Source organism: Solanum dulcamara, chromosome 8, assembly GCF_947179165.1.
Source record: "Solanum dulcamara chromosome 8, daSolDulc1.2, whole genome shotgun sequence".
In the NCBI taxonomy this organism is placed as follows: domain Eukaryota; kingdom Viridiplantae; phylum Streptophyta; class Magnoliopsida; order Solanales; family Solanaceae; genus Solanum; species Solanum dulcamara.
In genome coordinates this window covers 4,418,414-4,425,693 of record NC_077244.1, presented here as the reverse complement: position 1 = coordinate 4,425,693, position 7,280 = coordinate 4,418,414, and the positions used below count along the sequence as shown (strand labels likewise).

The following is a 7,280-nucleotide window of genomic DNA, read 5'->3' as shown; positions in this document are numbered from 1 at the left end:
TCATAACTTTAATTAATTATTGTTTTTATGATAATATATTTTTCTATTAAAAAATTATATTTTATAAATACAATTTCTATTTATGAATATATTATAAGTTGAATTTATTTGTCTAATTCTTATGTTTATTTATATTTTGATTTCTCTTAAAATATTCACTCCACTACTAAATTATATATTTTTAATTAAATAGTTTATTACTAACTTAAAAGTTATATTTTATATATCAATTAAAATGTAAACTTTAAAATATAGCTAATCTTAATAACAAAATTTCTTTTACTTTAATAAACTTAAAATGAAAGTTTTATTTTTAAGCTAAACAGGATAGAAGTTTTATTTTTAAGCTAAATAAGAGGAAAGTTTTATATTTAAGTTAAATAAGATGAAAATTTTATTTAAAGCTAAAAAAGATGAATGTTTTATTTTTAAGTCAAATAAGATAAAGTTTTATTTTAAAAACACGTGGCACAATCATGAAAATGCATAAATAAAAATATTTACGTTAAATAAGATGAAAATTTTATTTTTAGGAATCAATAACTAAAGCTTGCAAAGAAAATGTAAAAAAAAGGTTAAATAAGATAGAGGGTATTTTCGTAGACAAACAACTTATTCTTAGAAATTATGCAATGAATATAACTTTGAATATGATCAACCAAACAAGCAATAAAAATTACTCTCAATATAACTAATCTCATCATAACTTATCCCAGCATAACTTATCCCAACATAACTTGTATTCAAACCAAACGACCCCTTAAATATATATCTGCTTAAAATACTATGAAAAGAACATGTATGACTTCAAAATAGTAGATGGAATACAATTTCTTTAAATCAGTCAATAAATTTCATTTAGATATTTGGAATATTATTGTATGTATCAATTGAACACATGATAAAATGTTTCTATCAAACTCTTCTAATTCAAATATTAAGAAAATTTTCATGCATTTCTCAAGTGCCCATTACCTACATAAGTTCCTCATTTAATAATTTGTCGTCTTTTTAAATTATATATATTAACCTCAGTAAGCTATAAAACTGTTAGGTGTTTGCCCTGACTTTTCTAGTATAATTAGGTTTTTCTTTTCCTAATAGGAAAACACAATATCTTCATATTTGGCTAGTCCTTTTTCTTATAGGAAAAAGTTAATGACTATATAAATAGAGGCTTATTCCTTCTAACTTAGTAGCATTCACAATGTAGTCCTAAAGGGCTTTGAGAGTTTTGTGTAGGGGGAGAAACGGTGAGACACAAGTGTTAAGTTAACACTTGTGTGAACCTCTTTTTATTCCGAGTGAATTGTGTGAGGTTATTTCTCTCGATTATTTGTACTCTCATATTTATAGTGGATTGCTCATCTCCTCTTGTGGACGTAGGTCAGTTGACCGAACCACGTTAAATGTTTGTGTCTCTTATGGTATATTTCTCGTTTGTCTTCTTACTCACGGTCATTCAAGGTTTGCTTTGCTAGCTTCTGCATGACACATTATTATTTGTTCTTAACAAGAACTTAATTCATTTAGATACTTGGAATTAAAGAGCAAATCTTCAGAAGGGGGGCAATATCTCGTGTGATGCGGGGGGTGGGGTGGGTTAGGACTTAGGAGGGGAATCAATATAAAATCTAGTATTGTATTCCTCAAATATTCCAAACTCTTTTTTTTTTCTCAGTTTCCTACTTGATATTCGGAGCCCGTGGAGCTTCAATTAAATTTGGAACGCATATGTTCCCAACAAGATTTTCTAGATACCCAAGTCTCGAATTCGAGACCTCTAATTATGGGTGAAACAATCACACCACTGCACCACAATCCATATTGATATTCCAAACTCTTACATGTATTAACACATGCTTGTTACGAATCACAACTTTACACGTAATATTAACATGTTAACATGGCACTCTTCCCATTAGAGCACTTTTTTTCTTATCTTTATAAATATAAATAAAATTTGACTCAAATCACTTCATAGTTCAGACAATTTGATTCAGAATGGAAAATAGGGGCATTTTGGTCATTGTATCAGCTCTTGTTGTTCTTGCAGTTTGTGTTGTTGCAGCAGATGAGAAGGAGTATGTGTTGACTTTGGACCGTTCTAACCTCACTGATACTGTTTCAAAGCACAATTTCATTGTCCTTAATCTTTATTCACCTGGGTAAGTTAATGGTCTTTTTTCTTTGCGGTATAATTCATAAACACAAGCTCTAACTTGATTTCAGCTGACAAGTATGCACTCCAGCATTGAGAGGGCATGTCTCTATACACCTTACCTTAACTAAACTTTCAAATTCATCCTCACCGTGTCACGTAGACATTCGACCGCTGATATGACATATAATTGGAAGTGTATATTCAAAGTTGAAGTGTTTAGTTGTCAGTTGAGATCAAGTTAAAGTGTCAACGTTTGATACAAGTTGTGTAGGTTCTGCTATAAGCTTTAGATATAATTTGTGTAGGTTCTGGCATTTTTGGTAAAGCTTTGGTCATCCGTGTTACATAGAAATTCTAGTTATGTGGAGGGGCGGATCTAGTGTTATGGTATCAGATTCATCTGAACTCAGTACTTTTGATACGGAGCATAAATTTATAAGTAAAAGTTCACTAAAATTGCAAAGTTATTATAGGACTTGAGGACATGACGTGCCTGAGATGGTTGGATTAACAACTTGACATTAGGTTCAATCTTTTCTATGGTATTGATAATCAATTTTCATCGCTATACAATGCTAGAGTGGGTTTAGAATTCCACATTGGTTGGAAATGGACCGGTGGCTTCCTTATATGAACTTGGATATTTCTTCCCTCGTGATCTAACTTCTGAGGTTGAATTAGACCCAGATGTCATATCTTGACATAATATCAGAGCCAAGTCCATGTAGTTTGGACTCCCGGTCCATGCTCCAGTTGGAGCTGGACATGAAGGGATAGAATCCCACATTGGTTGGGGAATGAACTAGTAGTTTGTTTATATGGAGTTGAGTAATCCTCCCGTCATGAGCTATCTCCTGTTATTGAGTTACATCCAGATATATGCCATATCTTGACATACAACTTTGTCAAAAGTTCACTTAGTTATTCTTTGGCATGAAAATGTTTTGACTTTAGACTTTAGATCTTACAAAATCTTCAATTGGATTTTTTGAGTGTATTAACAAATAAAGTATCAACTTTAGATGCAATTGCGTAATGAACAAATGTCTAGCCTCCTTATTTTTTTCAATTTTATCAGCATCTGATAATATACTTGCAATAACAGGTGCCCGCCGTGTAAGACTCTTGCCCCTGAGGTACTACTTTCTTCTCTAATGAAGGGAAAGATCATTCTTCTCCGTCGTTATATAAATTTTTCTTGTCATTTTCCACTGATTTATGGTAAATTATGTTTCTTTCCAGTATGAAAACGCGGCCTCAGAGCTAAGTAGTCATGACCCTTCAATAGTTCTAGCTAAGTCTGATGCAAGTGATGAAGCCAATAGAGAAGTTGCAGCACGACACGGGATCAAGGATTTCCGAAGTATTAAGATCTTGCGGGATGGTGGAAAGAATGTTCAAAACTATAACGGACCTCGAGAAGCAACTGGTATCGTGGCGTATTTGAAGAAACAAGTCGGTCCTGTATCTCCTGAAATCAAGTCCAAGGATGCTGCTGCAAACCTTATTGATGAGCAAAAGATCTTTGTTGTAAGTTGGTGTTACTTTTGATTTTTTCCTCATCATCATTATGGAATCATATACTTTTAGTGATGAAACACAAATCTCGTAGCAAAAGTATCGTCTAAAATCTATTTATGTTTCTTTAGGTTGGTATATTTCCAGATCCCTCTGGAGAGAAATTTGAGAACTATTTAACAGTAGCTGAAAAACTGCGAGCTGACATCGATTTTGCTCACACTGTTGATGCTAAATTCCTACCTCGGCGTTGGCCAGTCGATAAGCCCACTCTTCGTCTTCTAAAGCCATTTGATGAACTCTTTGTTGATTTTGAGGTATTACCTTTATCTGTGTACAATTGTGTATGAATACTCCTTGCATTATGGTTATGAGGCTTAACTCTTTTAATTGGCAGGATTTTCAAGTCGATGAAATGGTGAAGTTCGTTAAGGAAGCTAGTATTCCTATTGTTACTATTTTAGACAATGAATCAAACAGCCTTCCTTATATGATAAAGTTCTTTCGTCGTACCAATGCCTAGGTACTTGATTCCGCGAGCTGTAATGCTGCAATTTTTACCTTGGATTTCAACATCGTCAAGCAATTCTATGCTTTTCTAATGAAATTTAGAGTTACAATTTTGGTACCTGTGTTATTTTGTTTTCCATTTGACATTTGCAAATCTACAGGCATTGCTATTTGTGAACTTTAGTACTGAGCTTGATGTTTTTAAGTCCGAGTACAATGATGTTGCTGCGCTTTATAAGGGGGACGGTATAGGATTTCTCTTGGGTGATGTTGATGCTAGTGAAGAGGCTTTTCAGGTTAGTTAAAATTTTCAACTATCATTTTACCGATGATCACATAGAAAGGCATGACATTGAACGTAACATTCAAAAAAAAATTGTTTGGATTGCAGTACTTTGGACTGAAGCCCGAACAGGCGCCTGTGGTCACAATAGTTGACAGTCCTGATGATCACAAGTACCGTAAGGAGCACGTAGAACCTGATGCTCTTGCTGCTTGGTTCAAGGATTACAAGGTACGTAATAATCGTGATCAATATTCTACATTGAAGGGAAGGCTAACTAGCTAACATTTGTCCTCTTATTTTCCGTGTCGTTACAGGATGGAAAACTGAAGCCATATGTAAAATCACAGCCTATACCTGAAACCAACGACGAACCTGTTAAGGTGGTTGTTAGGGATACCCTCCAGGATATGGTTTTCAACTCGGAAAAAAATGGTTCGTGTCTATCCAAATGTCATATTTCTTTTAATTATTCCGCGTTTTGGTTGGGAGAGTCGTTTCTTTGTTACACCATTTTGTATACTATTGCCTCTTTGTGTTTACTTACATTATTTTTTTTTTGATCTGTTCAGTACTGTTAGAGTTCTATGCACCTTGGTGTGTCCATTGCAGGAATCTAGCTCCAATTTTGGATGAAGTAGCTGTATCATTTCAAAGCCATTCGGATGTTCTCATTGCAAAACTGGTAAGAATTTTGTTACGTTCCCCTGTTATGGATCTAGTTATGAGACGTTGCAAGACAAAGTCAGAGTTAATGTAGAGTATATTGGGAGTATGGAAAGCGGTTTTCTTTTTTTGACCTATGGTGAATTCGACGTTCAGGGATTCCCTACTATGTACTTCAGATCTGCCTCCGGGAACTTGTCAAAGTACAACGGTGAGAGAACAAAAGAGGCGATCATCGAATTTATCGAGAAGAATCGTGACAAGCCTGTTCAGTTAGACTCTGCCAAAGCCAATTCAGCAAAGGATGAACTTTAGAGGTTTGATTGTTTTTCTTCAAGCGTCAATTACAATGAAAATGCCCTTTAATCTCATTCTATTAAACATGTCATGTGGAAAGTTGAAATTAAAGAGCTGTTACAAAAGAAAAGAGATATTCTTTATGAAACAGATTAAAAATGAAAGTAAGACGTGATAAAATAGGGGCTGTGACTTAATTAGTTAGTTACTAGTTGTTATTGGTTTGTTGTAAATAGTGGTTAGTTGTTATTTGGTTGTGGTAAATGGTAGTTAGTTGTTAGTAATTAGTTTAGCCAACTAAGTAAAATATCCAAGATAGAAAGGCAGTGTGTATATAAGGAAGAATACTCTAGAAGGTGGTGTACTCAAAACATTTTTTACATTTTTCCAAATACAGCTTTAAGCTTCCATGGCTAATCTCTCTTTTCTTCTTCCTCTTCTATCTTACATCTTTGTCTACTGATAAGTAGACTCTGTTTTCTTCATGGTATCAGAGCCGTCGGCCATAGATATGGTCTAGATCGAGCTGGTTAAGGATCGAAGCTATTGGAATCGGTAAAAGAAACAATGGCGGAGGTTTTGGACAACGAGCTACCAGAAAAGCTGAGTCACAACCACCAGCTGTACCTAAGTGCTTCGGATACTTCCGGAGTGATGTTGATCTCTATTCAGTTGATCGGATTTGAAAATTATTCGGTTTGGAGTCGTTCGATGCGAATCGCCATACTTGGACGCAACAAGTTGGGATTCATCAATGGAACATGTAAAAAGTCTAATTTTGATACGAATTTAACAGATCTGTGGGAGCGATGCAACGCGATAGTTTTGTCGTGGATAATGAACTGCATATCGAAGGAGTTACTAAGTGGAATCGTATATTCTTCTGATGCAAGCTCTGTGTGGAACGATCTGAAGGAACGTTTTGATAAGGTTGATGGATCGAGAATCTTCCAGCTGCACAGAGAAATTGCAACCACAACTCAAGGTACGAGTAGCATCTCTGAGTATTTCACGAAACTGCGTTTGCTGTGGGCTGAGTTTGATAGTCTAGCCCCCTTTCCTGGTTGTGATTGCGAGAAATCACTCGATTTCGAGGAGTTTATGAAGAGGCAAAAACTGCTGCAATTTTTAATGGGACTGAATGAATCATATGAACAATCTCGAGGTCAAATTTTGATGTTAGTCCCACTCCCATCCATCAATCAAGCTTATTCTATGATGATTGAGAGAGAAAGTCAAAGAGTTATGGTCAATGTGACTGGGTCGTCCATGAATGGAGAAATCATAGCTCTCATGACAAATCGAAGAGGAAATTTTAATCGATTCAAGAAGAATATGGATGTGCAATGTGATTACTGCAAGTTGAGAGGTCATCTAAAAGTGGATTGCTACAAATTGCATGGTTATCCTCCAGATTACAAATTTAAAAAAAAAACCAAATGGTCCCAATTCTATTCATACACGTGATGAAGATATGAGAAACAATGGCTATCAAGTACTAAGAGATGAACCTAGAGGAAGAGTATACAATGTGAAGGAAGAAGCTCCCAAATTGCCTGGAGGACTCAGAGAGAAAATACCTGACAATGAACCTTACAGAAGAACAACTTTACCTCATGATTCTAAGGGTCACTACAATCAGTTGATAAAATTGTTAGAGGATCCTTATCGCTACAATCGATTGATGCAATTTCTAGACAAGGAACATCAAGGGGAAACCTCCTCAGCAAACATGGGGAAGTTGTCGAATGCAGAGTCCCCTAATGTGGAAGGTAATATTCTAGCATCAAATGTGATAGTGATTGAGGAATCAGGTAATATTTCAGCATCTTGTGTAAAAGG

At 35.1% G+C, this 7,280-nt stretch overlaps 1 pseudogene; it reads left to right on the top strand.

Annotated features, from left to right (window-relative positions):
- The first annotated feature begins 2,004 nt into the window (after positions 1 to 2,004).
- LOC129898551 (protein disulfide-isomerase-like) lies at positions 2,005 to 5,792 on the top strand (annotated as a pseudogene).
- The last annotated feature ends 1,488 nt before the right edge of the window (positions 5,793 to 7,280 follow it).